Source organism: Myodes glareolus, chromosome 25, assembly GCF_982192425.1.
Source record: "Myodes glareolus chromosome 25, mMyoGla1.1, whole genome shotgun sequence".
In the NCBI taxonomy this organism is placed as follows: domain Eukaryota; kingdom Metazoa; phylum Chordata; class Mammalia; order Rodentia; family Cricetidae; genus Myodes; species Myodes glareolus.
In genome coordinates, this window is record NC_142050.1 from 19476103 (window position 1) to 19503492 (window position 27390).

The 27390-nt window shown below is 36.6% G+C and overlaps 1 protein-coding gene and 1 non-coding gene across 2 annotated transcripts in view; both read left to right on the forward strand.

The window, feature by feature from the left end:
- Kcnd2 (potassium voltage-gated channel subfamily D member 2) overlaps window positions 1–27390 on the forward strand; it is a 488141-nt gene that overhangs the window by 363159 nt on the left and 97592 nt on the right. The gene's annotated exons all lie outside the window — the stretch shown is intronic.
- LOC148117842 (U6 spliceosomal RNA) lies at window positions 10010–10116 on the forward strand. Its single transcript, XR_015736711.1, has one exon. It is a non-coding gene; the product is annotated as a U6 spliceosomal RNA (small nuclear RNA).

Consider the following 27390-nt stretch of genomic DNA (forward strand, 5'->3'; position numbering starts at 1 on the left):
ATATTTCAGTGTCTCCATTTACTGCAGCTGTTGAGTGATGAAGGCAGTTGAGCAGTGCTGGGAGCGAGTTCTCTCCTCTTTCATTCGGCGTTTGAAAGGAGCCAGCTAGCCATCATACTTCTGAGAAAAATGGCATTCAACTATATATAAAAAAAATGAAAGGGTATATTTGAATGAAAATGTCCTTGTTTCTTAGAGGCTTATTTTTTTAATTTATTCATTATGACTTGGCCAAGATAAGACAGAAAGGCTGGCAGCACACTGTATAGATTGTCCTTCATTATGAGCAAAAGGAAAAGACTACTTACTGAAATATAAGTAATCTTGCTTAACCAAATGGTTTATTACCGTGTTATATTGGATTTTAACCATCCCATAACTAATATATCTGAGTTTACTTTAAAATAGAGAAACATGTGTTAAACCTCTCAACCAGAATGTTTTAATTATTAAAACATCAATTTCAAAGTTCAACAATGCATGAAGACTAATATATTTCATTTTATAGAGCTCTTTTTTAAGAGAGAGAACCTGGTGCTACATCAAAGCACATAAGAAAATTATTTTTTTAACCTTATTGTAGTAGTGAATGGAAGTTTTTACTCAAAGATAATTTGGCTGTGTAGGATTAGGTAAATTATGTAAATATATACAATGTTAATATACCACTCAAAATTTCTGTGATTAAATAAAAAAACAAAATTGGTAAAATAATACCAAATATTTATCATATTCAAGAGTTTAAAGCAAAATCAATGGACTCTCAAACTAATGTCATAACCATATAATCTTCATTGCCTCATAGAATCACACCTGCATACACACATTCCTTTTTTATGTAATCTGTGATAACATACATATACAGTGTATATGTATGTACATATACATATCCCAAGATTCTCTACTTCTGCATACACTTTTAACATTCTTCCTTTATGTCTAGATAACTTGTGCTAAACTGAATCTCCAGGTTAAATTTTTATCTTTAGAGAGTTATTATTTCAAAAATTATTCTTTACATCAAAGTTTTTCAGTAGAAGCATAATGTAGACTTGAGGACATGCAACTCTTTTTAATGCTTGAGAGAACTACAACACATTGAATAGGAAAGGTCATACGTGATGCAGACATAAATTTTAAGATTGAGTAAAGTTATGTAAAAACTTAAACATCAAAGAAACAAGAGTTTGAGGCCTAACCTGGACATCAGTTGGCTAATACTGAACTTTTTTTTCCAACTTCTTAATTGTTTTCTGGCAAAATAAAACTGTTATGAACATGTTGGGCACCAGTTGTTGGAGGAAGACCCGCTTATTCTCCTGGCCACCCAGCTAACTTAGTCCCGAAATAACCGCACAGAAAACGTATTCATTAAAACACAGCTTGTCCCATCAGCTCTATCTTCTTATTGGGTAACTCTTACATCTCAATTTAGTCTATTTCTATTAATCTGTGTATCGCCACGTAGCAGTGGCTTACTGGGAAATATTCAGCATGTCTGACTCTGGAAGCTCCATGGCGACTCTTCTGACTCTGCTTTCTTCCTCCCAGAATTCAGTTCCATCTTCCCCACCTACCTAAGTTCTGCCCCTATCAGGCCAAGGCAGTTTCTTTATTCATTAACCAATACAAGCAACACATAGAAAGAAGGACATCCCACACCATAGTACCATACGTTATTTCAATAAATGTAAGAATTGTTAATAAATCTAGGTAGAGATTGGTACATAATGCATTTCTGCCGTATTTCCAGTTCCTCTGACCAAAAGTTCCTATGACACTTCAGACTTTTCTCAAATGTGGGAAGTACCCAATAATACTTTTTGATTAAAAACAATTTGAATGCATGCATAAAATAGTAAATTTACTGGCAGGGCTCTAATAAGTGGTGATGATCAAACCTATAGTTTCTTGCACACTGGGTGGGGTTTTGCAAACTCTTCCTCTATAAGCAATCTCTTTTTTAATTTTAGGATGATCACATTAAGCAGAAGGTGCTTTGCTGTGTGATCTTATGTGGGTCTTGAAGAGCTAGAAAGATGTGACACACCAATGTAGAAAGCAGTCCATTCTGAAGAAGAATTTGAGCTAGAGTGGAGCAGGATCAAAGTACAAGAATGGCTGGCAATTTTATGTTAGAATAAAAGTAATTGAAAATGTTGATGGGCCTGGGCCTAGTACTACAGACATAATGCAAGATACTTAAGAGAGAAAAACAGTAAGATTCCAAGTTCCTGGCTGGTCTGTGCTAATTAGTATGTCAAAACCCACTCTGGTTAAATATCTAGACTAGGTCTCAGATGTGAAAAAAACAAACTTTTGCACATTAGTAATATGGCAGAATTGTATTAAAAGGCTAATTGTTCAAATGCTATTGTTTGGTTAGGTCTGCTAGATATAAATATAGTAACACCAGAGGTTTGTACACATATTCAGGAACTAAAGGCCACTCACAATACTAGTTCATCCTTGGTCAAAAGAGAAGCTGCTGCAGAAATGACCTAATGGATTTATTTCATCCATACTCCAACCCCCTAAGCAACCTAGAACTAGAACTCTGGCCTTGCATATAGCTCCAAATCACAAAACTATAAAAGTAGCTAATACCTATATAGAAAGTTTTGAATCAGAGTCTATGAAGTAAGCATTTTTATAGTAAAGTTGTACTAGATATTCTTTTGTGATTGGTTGATGACAAACAGTAGAAGATTGTTCAAGGAGGACTTTCCCTTGGTTTCTTCCCAGTATTTTAGTCAGTTTCTGCAGTTACATTGACACCATGTGTGTCATATCCCCCGTCTTTGCTATCAAGGTTAAATCAGAAATGAACATTCCCCAAGAAAATGAAGTATTAATATATTTTACACCTCTAAATAAATTTGGTCTTAATTTTCCAACCAAGAATGTGCAGTAGTGGATTTTAATTTCCCTAAACTTAAAATCCCCAGTCTTTTCAGGTACCACACACTTTACCGTTTCTATTTTCTAGTGACATAAGCCACATTTGGTGTCTTTGTTTTCACACCTGATAAAATTGCAGTTAGACACAAAATGAATGAAAGTATTGGTAACCGATGGATGGAAATATAAAAAAAAAAAATCAGTCTGTTAGTTATTGACAATAACAAACAAATGTGTTCAAATATACTATAGCACTGTGTAGTAGAGGAACAATTACATTTTTGAAAAGCCATTTTGATTTTATTATAGAAAGAACTAACACAGTTTTGAGCATAAACCTACAAACTTACAGCTGAGAAATTCACTCACTAATGTACATGTACAGCTCAAAGTATATAAATTCAGTGTTTCCTATGCTGTGACTCATTCTGGAGGGAACTAGAATGGGTCTTGGCCCATAGTGTGTGGCATTAATATCTAATAAATAGCTGCTATAAAATTAACTGAGAAGCCCTCATAAGTGATGTCTAGGATGAAATGGTTTATTGATTCCCATCCCTTAGAACCAATCAAACAAAGTAGATGTCAGGAATAAACAGTGAAATAACCAAGCAACTTCCATTAATAAAAATCTGAGTGATCTCATTGAAGACATTGCAGGCAATCACCATTTCAATTCTCTCGTCTCTAGATTATATCCAAGCTTTGCAAGAGTTTTATCAGCTATCAGGTAAATTTAGTCCTTACTCAAGTGTCAAGTAACAATCTCCTAAATATGCACTGTAAGGCTTAGGGTTCCATGTACATTGTCAACTAATTCAATTTATGTCCTGCTCCTCTTTTCTACAATGGAAGTGGAAACACATCTTATTACAAGATCCTCCAAGTAATTGTCCTTTTGTTCAAAATATTTTAGTTAATTCTTTGATGATCTCATATGCGAAGTCCACATCTACTTTTTTAAATGTGAACATAACACATTGAGCTTAATTATGACTGTTTGCATGTGCATGTCTGCGTTGCTATTTCACTAAATAGCAGAAATAATGCACCAGTGGCTATACAAAAAATGCACTTTGGCCGCATCTCTTCTGGAAGCTGTTAACAGCTAGCAGTTCCTCAGAGAAAGCTGAGATATAATAAGTCCATGGAACATCCATGATAGGAAGTTCGCAGTTCCAATCTTGTACTGGTAACCATGGCTACTGTCAGCTCATGAGTACAGCAGCCATGATATTCAGACAACAACATTTCAGAGCATTCTCGACCATCGTTTACCTCTTACATTCTTTCCAACTCCTCTTCTTCCATGGCCTCTGAAGTGGTGACTTAGGGCTGAGCAATTGACAGCCGCTTGCTCTCAGCAGTCTTATGAGTGGTGAGTCATGGATCAGCCCCAGCTCTGGGAACACAGGCGTTTCTTTCAGCAAGACTGAGAGTGGTACTCATCTGCAGATAGAAGGCACTCCTTTAGTTTGTGCTATGTATGTAGGAAAACAAGTTTTTTTCACATGGAGAAGACTGAATGGAAATCAGAGAAACTCAAAAGACAATGCTTCAGAAACAGAGCCCATCCTTTGAACTGCAAAATGTGATTGAAAACGTGTGAGAATAGCTTTCTCATGAGAAAGTGAGGGGACTGCAGATACGCCAAGCAAAAACATGAGAAACTTGAAAAGTATTAGAATCTTTCCTGGCTTGGGTTTTTACAGCTTAGTAAATCCATATAATTTGTACATCTCTACAAATCTTAATAAGATCAGCATAAATACTCAGTCTATCTTTGAAAATTAAAAACCGGATCTTATCATTTGTGTGTGTGTGTGTGTGTGATTATTCCTGGGGAGAAATGAAGAAACATTCCTTATCGTATACAGGAAACTGACAACAGACCGTGTAAATATATCACCAAAGTCCAGCTTGGTAAATCAATAAACTTATTGGGGTTGCCTGTATGTATGGTTGAGAGTGTACTAACTAAAGCAAGAACGACGCAAAGACAGTTGCTTCCTGATGAATGACAGCTCCTAACAGCTGGAACCCTGGAGCTCATTCTACAACTGCCGGAAAGCTTAGTTGGATAGAAACTATGTCTTTCAGGCAGCTGGTCAACAATTCTTCTGAACGGCTTGGATGATCTGAAGTTCTTGTTTGAGATGACAAAATAACAGAAATTAGCCCTACCATTGTGCTTTCATAGGTTTTCACCTACATGTTTAAAAATCATACTGTCTCTTATTTCATAAAAAGTAGTTTCAAATGTCTATTTTGGGGCCAGTGAGATGGCTCAGCACATAAGGAAGCCTGTTGCTTAAGCCTAGCTACTTGGGTTTGACTGATGGAACTGACCTAGAGACCTAGAGGTGATGATAAGATTCCACGCCACAAAGTTGTCCTATGATGTCCACACCTGTGCTGTGAAACACACACACACACACACACACACACACACACACACACGTGATTTATTCCCAGTTTGCAGCAATGTCATAAAGGACATCCCCTTAAATCAGGTTTTAAGCACCTTAGAAACTGCCTTAAAAACAGCAAAAGAAGTCCTTGAAACTGATCAGATACACTAGACTTCTCTGTCCTCGACCTTATATAAGAATTTATTTTCATTAACACTGTTTGGTTCTAACAACTTTTGTTTTAAACTTAAGATCACCATTGAGAATGTGTGGATCACAGTAATATTTGATTACTTTTCAAGTATAATTTTTTAGTATTTTTCTAATATCAATCTCTTGTATTGATATATAAACAGCTTTGTTCTGATCTACTTTTGCCTCTATGTAGAAAACTGAACTGTAAGAACAGCTTGGTGTTCTAGATAAACTATTAATACAAACTATGCAATAAAAAGCTCAAAAAATGTTTGTTTTGACAGCACACTGTCCTTGATCATTATACTGTAGTCTGCACCACGGAAAACAGAGCCTTTTTAAAAAGTTTTCAATAAGCCTTTGAGTTGTTCCAATAATTCATAAAAGTAAAGGCCCACACCAGCTTGAACTCACTAAATTCAGTGAGCTGTGTGGAAGCTGTCCTGAGCAATGGGGTCCCACTGTCAGTTTTTGGAGGACAACCTTCTGTCCTAGCTTCAGCCTGGGTTGTTTAGTGACCTCTGTGGGACAAACAGCTCAAGCAAATGTAACCCACCACTGGAAGCTTTGCCTGGATACAAATGGCCAGTTAAGTCTCCATACCCTACATTACTACAAGTACTCTCTAGTGAGGCTTCCTCCAGTAGCAGAGGGGAGTGGGTGAAGAAACTCACAGTCAGACATATGCACAGAGAGAGTCTTAATTGAAAGTCTTCATTAGGTTCCTCCACTCAGAGATCAGTGAACCCAAGGAGAAAGGCTGTAAAACCAAGAGGATTGGAGGACATCAGAACAGGGCCCACCGAATCACTAAGCAGTGCTCACATGGACTCACAAAGTCTGAAGTGGCAAGCATGGGACCTGCACAGGTCTATGTTATGGCTGTTAGCTTGATGTTTTTGTGGGACTCCTAACAGTGGTAGCAGATGTATGTCTGGCTCTTTTGCCTGTTCTTAAAACTCTTTCTCCTATTGAGTTGCTTTGTCCAGTCTCAATACGAGGGCTTTTGCCTTCTCTTGTTGTATTTTGTTTTTTCCTGTTTGGGTGTTGTTTCTTGGAGGCTTGTTATTTTCTGAAGAAGAAATGGAGAGGTAGAAGATCTGGGAAGAGTGTGGTGGTAGGGAGCTAGGAAGGGTGGAGGGAGGATAAACTGTGTTTGGGGTGTATTCTATATCAGAAGAATCTATTTTCAATAAAAAAAGACAGAAGAGAAAGTTAAATTTATTCAAAATGTAATTTAATGCATTTGTATATTCATATTAAGACACAATTTCATTCAACACTGAAATCTGAATAATTATATGACTTGGGCCAATCACTATAAGATATTCTTCTTATTTCCAAAGAAAGATTGTAGTTTTTACCCTACACATATCTTAATGCTGTTTGGAAGTTCAAGTGAGGCTGACACAAATATGCTTTGAAATATATATTGTACTAATGAAAGAGATCACTATAAAGAAAAATCCTTGAATAGCTCACACCTATTTTCACATGATCTCTCTGCTCTTCCCTGGTGTTGTGTTAGGTTCTATACAATCTCAGTCGCTTTAAATTCACCAGATATTTTATCTACAGTTGACTAACACACTCCCATTCGTAGACATGGCATTTTCATCAAGCACCAAAAAGCTATTATATTGCAATATGACTTCAAGTAAGCACTTTGTACCATAGCATCCTCGGTGATACCTGAGACTGAATTCACCATTTCCACAAACCCTTAAATGTTGTCATTTGTCCTTGTCATGGAAATAAAGAACAGAAAGACAGAACCCAAAAATAACTACAGGCAACGAAGAAATATTGAGAGTGGGAGAAATAGTCTTCCCCTGGGATGAACCACCTAACTGGTTATCCAATATCAAGTCCTCAGTCCTGAAATCATATACACACAATTAAGAGTAAATGGAATCAGCAGTTTGTATTGACATATTTTTTGCCAATATCCTTCCCACAGTCAGATTTCTAAGCTACCTAACTACCAATTCTATTGAATTAAAGTGAATTGTTTAGTCCATATTCCAATTTCAAATTGGAAGAGTATGTCAAAGACTCAAATAATTTAACCAAGGTTTTCGTGAAAGAACTATTTATCACATTTGTAATGTACAATTTATATCTAAATTATATAATTATAAAATATATATAAAGGCAAGTGCACTATATAATATTAAAACTATTAATTTATTGTAGGTTGATGAGAAAATAATATATTCACAAAAGTAAAATTCTTTCTGTTGCCATCAATTTTGCTCACATAATTCAAGAGTAAGACATTAGTTCACCTAGAAATAAGTAAGCTAAGTAAATAAAGAGAAGCACATTAGTAAGACAACACCATTTCATATAAAAATGTCAAAGCTTATTCTATGAATTAATGTCTTTGAGAAAGTAGAGCAGCATTTTTAACCCAAGAAACACCAATTCCAATAAATTTACACACCTGGAAAAATAAAAACAAAATTCAATCAATTTACACATTATTCAAAATAAGTCAAAACTTAGAATAATTTAGACAGAGACTTTCAGTCTGTTATGAGTTGAGGGCAGTGAACAGAAAACTAAATGTGCAAAGGTCAAACAATTTCTCCAGAAGTACCAGTGTTCTAGAGAGTACCGAATACTTAGTGGACAAAATAGTATGAGCATTGTGCAATCTGAGAATCAGTAAAGGTATCCCAAAGCCCTCAGAGCACGGGAATTTTTACACTACCGTATACATTACTATACACATTACCATATACAGAAGCATATGCACTAGTATACACATTACCATATACAGAAGCATATGCACAAATATACACATTACCATATACAGAAACATATACACTAATATATACATTACCATATACAGAAGCATATGCATTACTATACGCATTACCATATACAGAAGCATATGCACTAATATACACATTACCATATACAGAAGCATATGCACTAATATACACATTACCATATACAGAAGCATATGCATTACTATACGCATTACCAGATACAGAAGCATAGGCACTAATATACGCATTACCATATACAGAAGCACATGCACTAATATACACATTACCATATACAGAAGCATATGCATTACTATACGCATTACCATATACAGAAGCATAGGCACTAATATACACATTACCATATACAGAAGCATATGCATTACTATACGCATTACCATATGCAAAAGCATAGGCACTAATATACACATTACCATATACAGAAGCATATGCATTACTATACGCATTACCATATACAGAAGCATAGGCACTAATATACACATTACCATATACAGAAGCATATGCACTAATATACACATTACCATATACAGAAGCATAGGCACTAATATACACATTACCATATACAGAAGCATATGCACTAATATACACATTACCATATACAGAAGCACATGCACTAATATACACATTACCATATACAGAAGCAAACTGATTATGAAGCTGTCAAAACAACTGTAAATGTCCTTATAAGAAATCTCCAGTGAAATCTCATTGTAGGATGCTTGCTATCATTTATTTACATAGTCACTAAGCCATTCATCCACTCAAGAAACATTACAGAGAATTTGGGTTTTAGATTCTGGATGTAGCCAGTGAGAATATAAATACTGTAGAAAGGCTTGAAGGAAACTAATACTCTAATGATGGCTTCACCATCTACATCAAAATTTGAGGGGATATTCAATTTGTAATTGAATGGACCAAGAATGTTATTTCCCTTGGCACATTTCAGTCATAAATAAAATTTTAATGAAAGCAGAGCTAGCTCTATCCCTAGGGGAAAACATTCTTTCCCTAATGTTCCCAGGGATTCTACCAGCTGCACAAGGAACGGACTCCTTAAGTTGAGCTAGTACAGCCGCCACATGAGTGTTCTCATTTATGTGTATATTCGCCCAGGAGGCTTTCATCATTAAATACATATTTACCATGTTCTCCATGCCAACACTTCCTGCAGCTTTTCTGAATTAATTCAATAAATTTTTATTATGTTCCTACTTTGTGTCAGGCACTGTTCCTATGTGAAAATGGAGACACAGTGAAAAAAGCACTTGCAAGGAATCCAGGGCCTTGCATTCTTCCTAGGGATAGAAACAAAAAGGAATGATAGATCTGGCGAATGCTGCAGGATATGTATGAAAGTGATACAGGTCTCGTGGAAGAACTCTTGGCTAAGGTGCCATCTCCAGAATGGCCTAAAGAAATTTTGTGTAGAAGTACAAGCCAGTGAAAGATTTCATTAAAAAAAAAAAGAAGAAGAAATTGAATTGCCTAAGGCAGTAAAATGTCGCTTCATGCATGTGCAAAAAGAGGTAAAGAGATTGGTTGTTGTACTAAGATGAACAAGAGCAGATTGAAGTGAGAATTAGAGAGTGAACAAAAAAAACGGCACAGGGCTTGTAAGCGACTCTTGCTTCTCCTGTGAGTCAGCTGGAAATGAACTAATGATATATTTTAAATGAATCTCCTGCATGTTGACTGACAGAGAGAGTGCTCGATTCTGCAGCATATCTACTAAAATTGGAACGATACAGAAAAGATTAACATGGCCTGGGAAAGAAGCAAATGATAGAATGTTAGAGATGCACATAAAACTGCAAGGCACATGGAAGAATGTTGCCATAGTCCATGCTGGGCCTGCTGGATGGGGGTAATTATCACCACTTAATTGTTAGGAACCTTTGGAATACAATGGGCATACCATACAATGGGCAGTGGTATGCATAGGAGGACAAGATTTCAGGAATGATTCCAGATGCTAAGTTTTGGACAACCAGAATAATGGAGCTATATTGAAATGAATGAGTGGACATTAAGAGTTTAGTTTTAGAAATTAGAAGATTGAGGTGTCATTTGAACATCTAGATGGAAATGATACATGCATTAGATCTGACACAAAAGTTCAGAGAAGAAGTTCAGGTCAAAACTCAAATGTAAAAACAGGATAGATATATAATTGAAGACCTAAGGGGTGAATCTATCAGACATAAAAAGTTCCAGGATTGTTATTTAGGAAGGAGATAAATAAAATGAGTCCACCATCTTGGAATTTTTCTCATTAAGGGATAAGTCTTAAAGAGGTGATCCAAGCATCTTCCATGGATCAACACTGAATGATGCCGAGATAATAATTCACAATATAATAATTGTACAATGATGTGGCAAGCCCAAACAGTACTGATCCCTTTACACAGAAGCAACTGCTCTTCAGTGAACAAAAATTTACTAGCATTTGGAATGACCAAGGCACCGTTTTAGTCTAAAAAAAGAAATGTGACACAAAATGGAATCATAATGCAGGAACTGAAGAGTCAAACTTGATGTTGTAATTTTTTTATTTATAGAAATATCTACTTCTCCTCCCATGCTATCCCAAATTTTATGATCATCATTTACACAATCTAGCTGTGATTTGACTAAATCCATTTCAATGGTAGAGAAATGGTACAGATTTTATTTTACCTAAAAACAGCTTGCCATTAATACTTTTTAAAGAAAATAATCAAGAACAAAAATATCCGAAAGCTTAAGAGAACGCTCAGCAGTTAGGGGTGCATACTACTCTAGCAAAGGACCCAATTTGGTTCCCTTATCGCATGGCAGGGAACTCGCAACTGCCTATAACTTCAGTTCCAGCATTTAAAAATACACACAAAACACATACACACAAATATACACACAATTTAAAACAAGAAACATAACTTAATATATATATTCATAAAATGCAAGTAAATTTTGTTTTTGTTGTTTACATATTTAGGTAGTTCTCAACCTATTTGAAGAATGAGGAAATTATGTTATCTAGCCTAAAGGCTAGTAAGCCATATTCTCCTCATAGTGTGTTTTCCTTGGAGTTTTAGCACATCTAAGTTAAAGTTTCTCATTTTGAATTGCCGTTGTGTTAATATGAAAATTATTCTTGCCAGAAGCATCCTCCTATAATCTTTTAAGGAAGAAATTAAAATTAGGTATCTGTGCCTGTTAATGTTGTAAGCAGAGTGTTAACTGCATCTGCTAACTAAATCTGTAAATTAGAAAATCTTTGGTTTAGTGATCACATCAGCCTTGAGGAGCTGCAGTTTAAAAGAGATTAAATGTTTTTTTAACAACTGCTCCCAAAGCTGTTGATAGCAAAGGAAATGAACACCTAGCATATTGAGAAATGTTGCAGATTCTGTCAAGAGAACATTTTGATCTTTTCCACTCAGGTAACATTATGTCACACGTAGGTTTCTCACAAAATACCGCTTTTGTGGATTTAAGTGCTCATTATGCATTCAATATTTATGCAAATATTCTTGAGATGACAGGGTATTTATCTGGGACTAAGACATGAATATAATGTATGAAGTAGTCCAGCCTTTAGTCATGGGGCTGCAGTTTAAATGCTAGTGATTTTTAAAGTCAAAGCTGAAGTTATCGAAGCTCATTACTGTGCAAAGTCTTAAAATAATGCACATGGAAAGTCCCTATTAAACATGCAAGACTTTCTATAAGCATTTTTCACTTTGCAGGGTGATACAAAGAGGAATCAACTTTAGAGGCTTTCCTCTGGCAAGGAATAAAATTGTGCATTCTACTGGATGCAGTGCTTTCTCAAATGGCTTACTTATTATTTTATGAATTTAGCATTCTATATTAATGTTGTTTGTACTGTATATTCTATTGCATTGATTCCTTTTTATATCTAAAACTAAAGTAATTCTATACATGTGTGATCCTATCAAGTGATAATAAAATTATGTAGTATATATAGTTTGATGTTCTCTATTTAACCTAAAATAAGTATTATAGGTTTTTCATTATATAAATTCACCTACTACATTTTGATAAATTCTGAGGACTAGCATAAGAAGTTTACAATGATAGATGCTCTGTGTGGTAAGATTTGGTCTTCTTTATTTATGTATCCATGATGCTATGGCCTCCCAAAGTGAAATCATCCAGATATTGTCCAAATTCATGATGTCAGGGTTCCAAACAAAATTTCAAGTTCTTGTCATTATTCTCTCCTAGACCTCTATTCCCTTGGAGACTGAATGGATTTCTATGTATTTTATAACCTCCCCAGGACATAGCATGATTTCTGAATGATTAGAAAATAACTACACAGTGTTTTTTCTAGACTGATTTGCAGCACTGTTTGGATGCTCTAGGATACTGCCAAAGAATCCATCATAGTACTTAGGCCACCCTTGCCCTGAGTCCTTAGATATCCGAGGATGAAAACTCCCTAAATATTGTATGGACTCACAGCCAGAAATGGACCTTTACAACTTGACTCTCAACCCTAGTGCCAAGCTCCCTCCCCTCTTTCAAAATTCACCTCAAGTTGGAGACAGAAGGGGAAGGATCTTGTCGGAGACCACTGGTGGCTTTGCACTACAGGAGAATGGGGCTGCAGCTGTCACTGTTATGGAAAATACAGGTGTCAAGATTGAGGTTCAATATCCCAAGATGCAGATAACCCTTGGCTTAAAGACAGCCAGGAGAGTTGATCTTGAATGGGTTCGGAGTGAACAAGAAGGGTGCTAACTATTCAGTTATACAGGTAAATGCCATGTGGATCATTAGATCCTTCAACTAGAATAAATGCTAATCACATAGGGTTGTTTTAGGTATAAGTCTTACACTGTTCCTTCCTGTTGGTCACTTAGATGCAAAAATAAATAAAAAGAGAGAAAAATAGAAAATAACAATTCCGGTAAATGTGAAGTATTCATAGCACAGCATCTGCGATTAAAGTGTCTCAATTTTCTATTTCTAAAAAAAAAAAATAAGATGATACAGAATATCTCATCACTTTGCAATTTCCTATCATTAGACTGTAATTTCAGCCGCATATATACACCTATGCTGAATAGTAGCAAACAAGGACTCACCTCCAGGACATAAACAATTCTTTCTTTTGTTTGTATATACCTTACACCTAAGAAACTAGAGTTAAAAAAACTGAATTTTGTAAGACATAGACGGCACCTGTAAGTCACCACCTTCCTGTGAGGTGAAGTATGCATCATTCAGAGTAAAGAAATGTCTCTCTCTTGAATTAGCTGAAGAGTGGAAGGGGCATTTTGAGTAGATCTCTTATTATGGATGTGGAGTGATCTTTCTCAATCAGACAGAAAGATGTGAATAAACTTAGTGTGCACACATTTCTATCACCATGACTGTGGAATAAAGTACTTACCCACCAGGAGTATGTTCTAAGATCCGCAAGAATCACAAAACCATGAGATAATAAACTATGGCTATGTCTATCCTATACATAAATACCAGTGATGAAGTTCAGTCTATAAATTAGTTCTAGAAAGAGATTAACAGCAATGAGTGGTTAGTAAGAACAATTATCAGAGTATAATGCACTTCACCCCTATAGGCATGTATTCTTGACATATTAAGGCTCTCTCCATGCTACCAGAGTAGAAAGATAAATGTCAACTCAGGTACAGACCCATCCACAAGAGAGACCTATATTTGTGATATTGTGGTACAATAGTGTGGCTCAAAGCTTGTGGAAGTAACCAACCTATATTTGTTTTGAGTTAAAGCTAATTCCATGAGCTAAAACCCATAGCTGACACTGCTTGGGTGGTCAGCAAACTGGCACTAGATAACTGGAGCGCTAAGGGAAACCCAAATACCACTCTTCTGCTAAGGGAAGAAATACATAGCAAGAAAATTACTCCTAACGACATTCTGTAATAGTCATTGATCTGATTCCTGCTCAGCCATCATCAGAGAAGGCTCCTCCTTAGCACATGGAAATAAACAAGAGACCCACAGCCAGACAATGTGCAGAGTGAGAGAGTGTGGAATACTCAACCCCCCAAAAAGATATCTTTATCAAATCCCTCCCATCAGGGTTCAGGGAGGTAACTCTCTGGATGAAGTGGAAATAATGTATGAGCCAGAGGTGACAGACAGCACCAAGGAATCGGGGCCTTCTAGATAGCACAGAACTAGTACACACATGGGTTCACAGTGACCAAGGCAGCACGCACAGGGACTACACAAATCTGAACTAAATGGAGTCCTAGAGTTGAGAGGAGAAATAAACACATGCCCTCATCCCTAACTAGGAGGATATCTCAAATTGATAGCCACTTGCAACTGAAAAAAAAATTCGTTTTTCCCTGAGGGAATCTCACTGGGGAAACAAGCCACTCTAAGTTTAGGCCCCAAGCCCAGTAAGTTATCAAGACAAAATTAATTCAACAGCATCTTTGTAGGCTCTTTGTCTCATGATGTTAAGCTGGGGAATGTTTTTTTTAACTCACATGTCCTTTGAATATTCATTATGGTTTCTGTTTGGGGACTTTTTATAGCATTCCTGTGTGTGTGTGAATACATAGATCTCTGCCTCTATATCCATTTCTTGTTGCTTTGCTTTGGTTCTTTATTTAATTTTGTTGTTTGTCATAATCCGATTTGTTTATTTTTTAGTTATGTTATTGTATTATTATTTCTTAGATGCCTATTTGTTTTCTCATAAAAGACAGAATGGAAATATATCCACGCGAGAGGATAGGTGGGAAGGATCTGGGAGGAGTAGAAAGAGAGGAAGCCATAGTCAGAATATATGGCAAGCAGAAAAAAATCCATTTTCAATAAAATAAAAAATAATAAGGGTACCCATTATGTGAGTACAGTTTCCTTCAAAAAAATCAAGAGAAGTATGAATATCTTTTCAGTAGTTGACCATGGGTAGTAAAATGGTAATTTAAGGCATTAATGTATTGGTAATTATGATTTACTTATTATCATCAGTACAATGAGCACAATTCATATATTAAGCCACTAACCCCTCAGAACATGACAAGATAGTGTTTACCGGTTCCCAAATGTGGAGCAGGCCATGGAGGGGTCAGGTTGCACTATGAAGAACTGTGTGTATGTGTTGTTTGCTCCTTTAGTAGAGCTTTGAAGATTAACAAGACTCCCAGTTGGAAGTAAAATCTGCCCATTGGCTGTCTAGAGTCTATTATCAAAGATATGTTTAAAGGCTGCATGTTAACTGACAAAAGTCAATACTGAAATACGGTGTATGTCTAATTTTGGTCGAAGGACAGCATTAAAAATTGGTGAAATCTTTACTGTGAGTCAAGCTACAAGAAAAATAATAAATCAATGTTGAGGTTTGATTACCCATGACAAGTCACACATCTGAAATTATGAATTATTGTTATTTCATTTTCAGAGGCATTTCTCTGAACCTTTTATGGAAAGTAAGGATTTAATAGCTATAGCTAAAGATATTTGTTTTATTTGGAATTAAATTGCCAAATTGTCACTCTTGATTATTGTGTTATTATCACTTAGTACAGATATTTGTTGAACAGTGATACTGGTTAACATTTTCTAGTAGGCAAAGGTGGCATGTGGAGCCAAAAGAGATGGGTCCACTTAAAGTAGCTCTTTACACTGAGAGAAAATTGCATTTCAATCATTGATCCGTGATCATGGTATCAGGTATAACCTTACTGTACAATGTGTTCACAGAAAGGGAAATCAAGTCTAAGTCCAGCACCTAAAGGGTGATCCAGAAGGAACAACAAGCATTTGGAAAAATATATACTATTTCTTTGAACAATGGTGTGGGAGGTCTTTCTGTCTATGTGTTGCTTTCATTGGTTAATGTATAAAGAACTGCTTTGAGCCTATGCCAAGGGCAGAACATAACTAGACAGGAAAAGCTAGGCTGTATGCTGGGGAAAAGAGGGCAAAGTCAGAGAGATACCATATAGCCCTGCAGGAGACAGACACCAGAACTTGGCCATAGCCACGTGGCCATACACACATTAATAGAGATGAGCTAAATTAATATGTAAGAGTTAGCCAATAAGAAGCTAGAGCTAATGGGCTAAGCAGTGATTCAATTAATAGTTTCTGGGTGATTATTTTGTGGACTAAGCAGCCGGGAACCAACAAGCGACCTCCATGCAACAGGACAAGAATATGTAACCCATATTGATCCATCCTAATTCTTATTTTTATAAGTTTATGATGATTACCATATTTATCCATCCACCAAAACTCAACTATTGTTATTTCTTGTTTTAGAGATGAAAGAATAGAAGTTTTAAAAGTTTATGTGTTCATTCAAAATTATTTGTTTATAGCAGACCCAGGATTGGAACATAGAGAGTTTAATTCCCTAGCTACATCCTCACATCCTCAAATATTTTGCTACTATGAATTCATTACCTATTTTGTAAATAAGAAAGCCTAGTGATATTGCCTGCCTTCATAAAACAGGATCTTGGCATCATGGCTCACTCAAGCAATCCCAATATTCAAAAGGCTGAGACATGAGGATAACAAGTTTGAGGCCATCATGGACTACATACCAGAACCTTGCAAGTTAAATTAAAGTAAAATAAGGAAGAAATAAAGTGGTTAATTTTGTTGCAGTATGATCAAATAAACTTTCTGCACTTAAAGAGATCCAGGATAGAAGCTTGTTTCTTACCAAAGTGCAAGGAGTCGCAGTGTATCAAGGGAAAAGGGGGTAGAGGAAGTACTGGGCAGAGGGGAAGAAGGGAAGAGTTTGGTTAGGATGCATTATATGAGAGAAGATTAATGCAAAAGAAGAGAGAAATAGAGAGAAGCCAGACCTTCCTCAACCTCTTCCTTTAGATTTCCTTAGAAGTTTTTACTATAGAAATCTTTCATCTCCTTTGTTAGTTTTATTCCAAGATAGCTTATTAGTTTTGGTGATCTGATAAATGAAAGTTCCTATGATCTTTTTGTTGGTGTGTTTATTGTTCGTGTAGAAAGGCTACTGGGTTTTGTATGTTAATTTTGTGTCCTGTCAATTTGCTAAAATTGTTGATTGTTTCTGGAAGCTTTGTGAATAGAATTTTTTAATCTCATGTATAATATCAAAATGTCTGAAAATGGGGGAAATTTGACTTCTTTTTTTATTTTATCTTCTTAATTTACTTCTTTTACTGCACTGCTCCATCCAGTGCTTTGAGAACTATATTGAGAAGTAATGGAGGTTATGGACAGCTATCTCCTTCTTGATTTTATGAGATTTCTTCAAGTTCTTTAAGCAATCAGGAAAATTTTGACTATGGTTATATTATACAGACTCTACTATGTTGAGATATATTCCCTCCAATCCTCTCTCTAGGACTTTTATCATGAAAGCAGGTTGGATTTTTGTCAAAGACTTTAAATGAATCTATTGAGATGACTAGTTAATTTTAAGTCATTTTATATGATTTATTGTGTATGTTGAACCAACCATGCATTTCCGGGATAACGTCAAATTGATCAGGATGGATGATCTTCTTGATAAGTGCCTTCATTCGGTTTGCTCATATTTTATTGAGGATTTTTGCATTTGTGTTTACAAAGTCTACTGTGAAACAATCTCTCATAGAAATGACTGCATAACCAAGATTTGAATAATAGCAATGCTAACAGATATGCTAACACTAAAGGGGGAAAAAAATCTCATGGGGTCACATGCCTGGATGAGCAACTATTGTCAACTGAATGAAGAAGAGTTAGCCTCTCCCAACAATGGATCCCACAAATGGCTATCCAATACAAAGTGGTCATCCCTGACACCCTATACACACAAACAAGAAGCAGATACATCAGTATTTATCAGTATAGCTGCATATATGTGCATTTATAATAGTAATACTATTGGAAAAAGGCTATCAGTTAGGGGAAAATTGAAAGAATCAGAGGTAGGGGACTTGGGAGAACCTGGTAGAAAGAAAAGAGAAGGGCTGGAAGTAGCAAAGGGATGTAATTATATTTTTATTTAAAACATATTAAAAATTGGTAAAAGGGGAAAAGATCAGGATTCTGTGCTCATTCGAGAACGAACTAAGATTCAATTTGACTAGAAAAACAAGAACTTGAAATCTGAGGCAGGTATTTTGAAATTATTTAATATAAGAAAAATGAATTTTGCCTAAAACAAGGAAGCCATGGTCATGAAAACATCAAAAGTTCTAAGAATTGTAATATCACAGGCGTTCTAGACAGTACCACTATTGATCTAATCAATAGCGTATAAAACTTGAAACTGCAAATCTATGCTCATTTTAAAACCTTAGGCAAGAAACATTCTTCAATGTTTTGGGCCTTAGTTGTTTGTAGAGATTCAACGGACAAATATTTATTGAATAAAATATTCATGGTAATGCCTTCCTACATCCAAGTTTTGTGTATAAGTTTATGTCTGAAAACATGCTGAGACTTCTGAAAAGTCAATATAAGGATTCTGCAATATTGTTTGACAATCACTGAGACTCTGACAACAGCTTGTCATCTTGACATGTGACTTGAATGTCACAAGCACATAATAATTACAACCAACACTAAATACCTTCATGTACGTATTTGTGAGCCCAGCACTTGCTACCTCATGGATACTCTACTTAGCGCAGAATCTCAAGAGCTATACCTGTGATCTCCCCAACTTGTCTGCCATCCCCTGCTTATCTCCAGCCTGTTGAAGGTCTGCTGCTTAGCCCTCCAGGCTACTTTCTCTTTGACACACCCATTCTCCTTGATGCTTATAAAACTCAAGGGATTGCTTGTGTTTTCTTTTATCTCTTGCTCCTGTTTTCTACTTTCGAACCAGGTGAAGTTTTGCAACTGCAGAAGCAAATACCATGCTAATACCTAAGTCCTGAAATAGCCCCTCACCAGACTTAAGGTGAGGTTCAATATCGTGGAGATAGTTCACTCTTTCTCCTCCAGAGGCTATCCTCAACTTGGGCTGCTCTTTTACATTGCCCTCTAGATGTCAGTATCCTGGAGTCACCTGAATCCTGCCTCATATCTCCAACTATTCAAGTCTTAGTCACATCACATCACTTCCTTTTCCGGAAACATTCTTACCTCTTCTCCATCTGCATGATTCCCACTGGTGCTCCAAGCCTGTTACTCACTCCATTTCCCTCCCAAAACCATTTGTCACTTGCTTAATTCAGGTTAATCCTTTTCTGAATTCCTTTTGCTTCCTAATTCCTATAACTCTCCTCTGAAAAGACACGTGAAATTATATTTCTTATTACATGAGATTTTACTCTTTTATTTTGCCTTTATGCTTAAAAATTTTCATACGTGCACATTGTACTTAATCAAATCTACCAAACAGTAGCTCCACTTCTAATTTCTTTTAGGCTACCCAACAGTACTCCTTCTCAACCTTATGCTCGTTTTTCACTATGACCCTGAGTCCAAATGTGCATGGATATGAGGATTGCCACTTGGGTTTACACAACCTACCAGTAGCACAGCCTTAAAGAAAAATAACTCTTCATCTCAGCAGTTATCAACTGCCAACAGTTTTTTGGCTGGCTAGGATCTCAGATGCGATAAAATGTGAATTAGCATCACTTTGTTTATGTCGTATTTAGCCACTACAGCCTCTCTGGGTTAGTGTGTGCAGCAGTTATGGCTGTATTCTGCAGATTGCAGTTAAAATGCTCTGCTCCATGCTTCCTCTTTCTGAGCCTTCTCCTGCAGTGTTCCCTCAACCTGGGATAGAAGAGGCTTATCTAGATGTCTTATCTGCAGCTGCATGCTCCTAGTTTCCTATCCTCTGCACTTTGAAGAGGTGGCAGTCTCTGCATAAACCACTGCCTACTCTGATCAGTATTGACAGCAGCACACATCAGCTGTTTGGGGGTCAGCCAATCACTTTCTGATTAGATTTGATCCTTGAACTGCAGGAGGAGATTCATGCCTCGTAGTGTAAATGTAGCGAAAAACTCATGCCTGGAGAGGTCATAGATCCTGAAGGGAAACCTACTTGAGTTGTTTTGCTGTGCGAGCTTGTTCTATCTCTTTCACAGCTGTAGCCACGGTTTCTAGTGTGAAACCTGATGTGTAGAAGGTCATCAACAGAGGTACTAACATTTAAAACTGGACTTGTGTAACAAACAGATGAGTGGATGGGTGAATGGATAAAGCAACAATACTAAGCATGCTATTGGCTTGAACAATTGATCTGTTTCTCCTCAGTAACATTAGGAATAATATGCACAGATTATGGGTGACGCTCCATCTTCTAATGCACATACTGATGTGGGATAGTACTAAACATCTTTACCTAGAAATGCATAAAACACTGAAAGCATTATTAGAACAGCATGCTAATGGAGGATATGAAGGAAATGGGGGATAGTGGGCTATCAAAATGGGAAAGACTAACATATGACAGAAATCTTGCAACCAGATGAGTGCTTATTATTATCTCAAAATTGAGATGTAGGCACTTATAGGTACTTAAGGCATGTTTCTAAATGTACAAGTATTGAATCTGAGAATCTCTTATTGTAAATTGTGTTGAGAGTCATAAAAGTCCTGGAATGTCTTTCATAATTTCAACTATTTGACCTTCAAGAATGCCAATGAATTGTTCACCATCTTAATTTAAAATCTACATATAGTAAAGACAGTTTGTAAGACCACAATACTGTTTTGACTTTGAGGAAAACACCTAACAACAAAACTGAACTTTGATCAGTGTTAAACTTTAAAAAAGATTTCTTTGTAATGCTTGATTTTCATATGATTTCCTTTTCTGCCTTGAGACAGCGTCTTACTGTGTAGCATAGATGAACTGAACACCCAAGATACTCTGTCATCTTCTTGGGTGCTAGGACTGCAGGTATAGGCTACTATCTCCAGCTTCTCAGGAATAATTCTTTTGAAAACATTTAAAGGAATAAGACTTTTAAAGATATTTAAAGTAACAGAATTGGGTAGTGTTAACCTACAATACTTATCTATTTGCCCTGGACTAGGAATGTTTATATAAAAATTAGCCCTGGATTTCTGTAAGTACTGCAAGCTTAACTGTTGCTCACCTTCTCCAGGACGTACTCTCTTTTGTCTCAGTAAAGTGGTTCCTTGACACCCTTTCTAATTCTGCATCTGACAATAGATTGATGGGTTGTATTTATTTGTTCATTTATTCACTTGCTTTTTCGCTTACTGTTTTAGTTAACATCTGCAGAGTCATCAACAATTATGCAATAAGGAAAGACTATATAACAGGGCTCTGGAAGAAATGAAGCAAACCCCCTCACTTTCAGAGATCTGGGTGTCAGAGCAAAATCTATGGTTCTAATCACAGACAGCAGAGGTCATGGTGCGAAAGAGTGCTGCAAAGACTTACTTGAAAGAAAGAACTCAAGCTAACAGCAGAATTTTCATTACTGTTATATAAAAGTGTTTTTCCTCATTATGAAATATTTATATTTGCACCAAAGAGTGTGGAACATGTTTCTTTGTGTTTTAATAATGCTTCATGGGCTGTGTTTGCTGTGGATGCTATTATTTTTTGCATAATTAAGTAATGAAGCAATTAGCACAGCAGGCACATGTCAACTAGATGGTGGTTAAAATTTGTGATTAACTAGAAGATTTTGCTGTGTTTGCCAATATTCTCCTTATTACCAGATGAAGCTGCACTTCTTTTCATTATGAAGGAACTGAACTCCCCCATATTTGAAACTTTGACTATAAAATAATGCAACTTGATAAGTCGTAGCAGCATGTCTTGACAGCAGGAATATATGAACAACAGAGCTGTCTGTAAACTGCCCTAAAATGGAAGTTGTTTGAATGAACATAAACAAAGAGGATATCAAAGAATATGCATTTCTCAGGATACCTAAACAAAAAAAGTACAATTCTACAATCTGCTTGTAGCAGCATCATAACATTTGTACTGTATGGACTATATCTGCATATCCTCTGACAAAAACTCTTTATGGTTAGCAACATGCATAACTATGACCAAAAAAATCTAGACTTCTACCTGGGTGATTCCTCTGTGTATATAAGTAACCTGGAGAGAGTAAGATCCTCATCCAGGCTCAAGGTCGGGGTCTAATTTTATTCGACATGTGTGCATGATGTTTCTAGTTTGTCATAGAAAAACATTGTTTCTCTCACTGAACCCCTGAAAAGTAGGCAGTCCTGTTAATCTATATGAATGTGTAGTCTAGAATCCAGACTTTAGAAGGAGACTTGATGCATAGTTGGATCATATCTCAAAATACAGAGCAGTGTTAAAATATATTTTCTGAATGTTATGCTTGGGAAATTCTATCCAAGTCCCATAGTCTGGAAGGTAGTGGGTTTTGTTGTTTCAATTTTTGCTTCTTTCCCCCCTTAATTTGTAAAGCAGAGTAAATCTTTTAAATGAAGACTTTGTATCAAGGGTTCAGGGTCTTGTTTATTTCTTCCTTACTGAATAAATTCAAATGCTCTTCGGTACTGAAATATAAAGGTATCCTTTGTAGAATGAGGGTATTAGGCTGTAAACAGAGTTGAAATTTATAATAGACTTTTACAATACTGGTCTTACTCATTTTTTAAAAAATTTAAATATTTGTTTATTTATTTGCTTTTTCAGATTCATAGCCTCTTTTTTATTTGCTGTTATATACATATATGTGTGTGTATTTACATATATATCCCAATGTACTTAAATACAACCTGCTTCGTCTTCATAATGTACTTTTTATGTATGTTTTAAAGGCAGCCCATTTGTTTTGGATAACCAAAACTCCAATACTCTCCCCTGTAGGAGGCTATTTCTCCCATTCTCACCATTTCTTAGTTTCCTGCAGTTCTTTCTGTACTGTTGGAGCATCCTGGGCTTTCTCCTGTGCCCATTAGCGTATTTATTATGGTTGTCCTTGCTCAGTTCATATTTAGACAGGTATATTAATAACAAAAAGTCTAGAGGTAGGAGACTTGATGAATAGTTGAATCGGGTTTCAAATCACAAAGTAGGGTCAAAAATATTTTCTGAATGTGAGGCTTAGGGGAGTCTATCTAATTCCCACAATCTTGAAGGTACTGAAGTTTACGTATTCACTGTGTAGCTTCTGACATTCCTAGAAGAACAATCTTATATCAAACTTCTTGTTACTCTGGCTCTAACATTCTTTCCTTCCCCTCTTCTGCATGTATCTGCATGGAACTGACCTCTACAAATCTAAATTTTTATTGGTTGTAATTTTCTATAATGGTCTCCATTTGTGGCAAAGAGAAGTTTAGTAGGTGAGGGGTGAGGACTATAGTTATCTGTGTGTATAAGGACAGATATTTAGGCTGTAGTTATGGGTTGTGCTTGTTTAGTAAAGAGGATGTTGAATGTTCTCCTTCAAGGTCCTTGACTTCTGTAGCCCTGGTTAGTTCAAGAGGTTTCCAATGCCAGGTATAATTCCCCTCTTTTTGAGTGGGTCTTAAGTATAGTTGGAGAGCTGTTGGTTACCACCAAGGTGTGCATGCCTCTCGTGCACCATGGGATTATGGTTCCATGCCAATTGTTGTGATTCACAGGCGTCAAACCTGGGTAGGACTGTTGGCTGCTTACCTCCTTTGGGAACTTGCCTGGAATCTTCTGGTACAATGAAAGTTAGTATCAGGGAGAAGGCTTTTGAATCAGTTCAAACTCAGGTTCCTCTTGGCATGTATTTGAAGTACATGCTGTCTTTTGTTGTTGTTTTAAAGTTGTATTTTAATTGATCAGATCAAGAGGGCCCAAGAGACTCTCAAACAATATAAGCTACCACAATTACCTTTGGCTGCTCTCTAGAACATGAAGGTAATGCCCTATTTCTGAAGATACCACAAACTTTTGGCACAGTACTTATAGGAATTAATCTGGAATTGACCTGAAAGCCTCCTCCTTGAGAGCTAGCTCTCATGATGCTACAGAGAAACATAACTCTCACCCCTCATCAAAGATGCTCCCTTTACAATCAGTGGAAAATATTGCATAGAGAAAAAACATGGTCAAATTTCAGGGAATAAGTGCCATGGGTTGGTCAGCCCAGAATGGTATATTGAAAATGCAACCCCTGTAAGTGCAATTCAGGAGACATCATGGACAAGGGAACAAAAGATTTTAAAAATCAGTGACCATGAATACCTGCTACTATAATAGTGTCCTCTAGATATAACAGGTAAGTTGTATCTTTGAAATCTCAACAATATTCTTGCCTATACAGAGCTTACATAATAGAACACCAACTGATATGAAAACTTGCCCAAAATATTTATAAAGTCCCACCAATAGATGAAGATCTACAGGGAATCAGTGGCTGCTAAGAGAAGAAGAATCAGTTTTCTGTAAGAATTAGCTTACCCAGTGTCAAGTGGTACACTCTAAACACATATCCATAGGAACAACAGAAGATGAACTTTAAAAGTTCTATGTATGATGTAATATGTGTATGTGATGTGTGTATATCATTTGAATATCAGTTAAAGCAGAAGAGGTCATGAATTTGAACTAGTGGTCAGATACAGGCAGAACCAGGTTAGAAATTATGTTAATATAGTATTCATGTTTGACATGCTTGCCTTTTTCTAAGGGTATATTTTAGCAATTGAGTCATCCATTCAAGGAGTGATAACTCTTAGTAATTATTTCATGAACATCAACTACTATGTTAGCAAAGAATAGATTTTATTTCTGCCTATCACTGATACCAGTGTTAACCTAAGGCAACAATTTCTCAGGGTTTCTCAGTGCCTATTTTCGGTGTGGATAAGTAGATTAACTTGATTTGATCGCTGTTGAGGTGAAAAGGCAATCCATCTCCGGTGAATTTTTACGAAGTCGGATATGGGAAATGTGCTCTTCAAATCTAAAGATGCCTTTAGAGCTTGAAGTACCTGTATCCTTATCAGTAGTCTGGCACATAGCATAACCATCTCAGGGGTCTGAGACCCAGCTTGAAGAGATTAGGTCTTATGTGGCTTTTCCTGGACATTTGGAAAGGTGAACTCAATCGAATGCCTACGTCATCGTTAAAATCAAGTATGAAGAAATCAGCAGTGGAAGCATCCTGAAAAGAATAGCATCAAGATAAGAAAAAGTAAAGACAAACCAGGAAACAATGCATCTAAAATTAAGATCTTACCTTGACTATTGAAGTGATAAAATGGAAGACCGGCTACAGTCCTTTGCAGGTCAAAGGAGAGAGTTTGTTACTCACGTAGAGAATTGGGCTCTTTTCTCACATGTGTGTTAACCAAAGTTTTCCATGAGCCACTTTTGTCTCTTAGTGTCTATATAAGATTCAAAACAAAGTTGTAAGGAGCTGTAAATCATCTTCGGTGGGGATGTTCTGTGACTATCACTTTATATGAGTTTCCAGAGATTCTTTGTCTATGAGAAACACTGAACCAGCAGCCAAACGAAAGATAGATAATGTTGCAGTTTAGATGTCAAGCCTTCCACACTTGGTCCCTAGCTTGTAGTGTTTGAAGAAACTGTGGAGCCTCTGAAAAGTAGCTCCTGGCTTGGAGATATTATCACTAAACTTGACTGGCAGCCAGGCACTGCTGCAGACTGGAGGACCCTGTTTTCTGATCCAACAGAATGTGAAGAGCTGCCCCTTACTCCTCACACTGCCATGGACTGAGATGTTTACTGCATCACCCTCATCATGATGGATGTCCCTCTCTGCAACAGGGAAGCAAAGTAGATTTCTCTACCCCAAAGTCACAGAGTCAAGAATTTTGTCACAACAAGAAAAATTAGAGACTGTACCTGTGCTCAGTGTCAAATCCAATAACCCACAAGTGTGTCTCCCAAGGTCTATATATTTCCTTTATAAATTTGCTAGAGTAGATTTTTGCCTACCCTGAGGATATAGATTTATATTAAATAAGTATATATTTGGTTTGCCAAAGTATTTTCTCAAAGATTATATGTCTCATGAGCCCTAAAATACATCCTTGAACAGAGGGTGGCATTTCTGCCAAGAAGGGAGTTAAGATAACATATGTATAACTCTGCATTGATAACCAAGTACCCACTTGTAAATAGTACTGCACACTCCGAAGGCTTTCACGCTTCTCTCTGTTCTTCACAAGATGAAAATGTCTTTCTGGAAACCAAAAAGACAGTGTTTTACTACCAGCAGTGTAGTACCCAGCAGGTGTTTCTACCCAGCATGTGTATTGTACCTGCTCTAGGATTTATGGAAATTAAAAATCACTGGAAGTATTAAAGATTTAGAGATTATTCATATACATGCTTATTATTGGGAGATAAGGCTTGTGGGTTGTAAAGGTGTAATGAGGGAGAGACAGAAACAGAAAGGGATGTAAAGTAATAGAAATATATATATATATATATATGTATGTATTGATTATCACTTTCACAGATTGCTGTTTTAATGATTTTTCTTGAATTTATTTTAAAGTCCACTTATTTTTTTTTGGTTTGATTTTGCTTTGTTTTGTTTTGTTTGAAGTGGGGTATCACACCATATTTCTTGCTAGTCAAGAACTTGTGGGCCAAGCTACCTTTAAGTCCACAGCAATCCTCTAGTCTCTGACTAACAAATGCTGGGATTATAAATATCCAACACCACGTCTGGCTCCTGCTATGTATTCTATACAGAGGTTTTCCTCTGGTACATCAGCCTCCTGCAAGCGTTCACACATACCTTAGTATTTCTGAATAAACCTTGGAGAAACGTACCACAGTAAAGTTAAGGATATCAATAAGATATGTAGACTGTAGAAAATTCTATTGTCTTTTTTTGCCTTACTCATAGAGAAAATGGGGGGTAAAGGGAGAGTAAGTGTGGACCAGCAGACACGCTTACGGTGGAGTCTTAGGAACCGCTCACTTTCAGTGTGATACATTTTTATAAGCCAGAGAGCAAGGTTAAGGACCCCCTTAGCTGGTTTTATATATCGAAGAAGCTGTTTGCTTCTCATGTATGAGGGTCCCATCACTCTCCCTCTGTCTCTTTTGTTTAGAACAGTGCACTCACAGTCCTAGCAAGGAGCCGTCCATCACCACCCCTGAAGGCGTCAATGGCCCAGCTGGCTTCTATTGCTTTTATCGC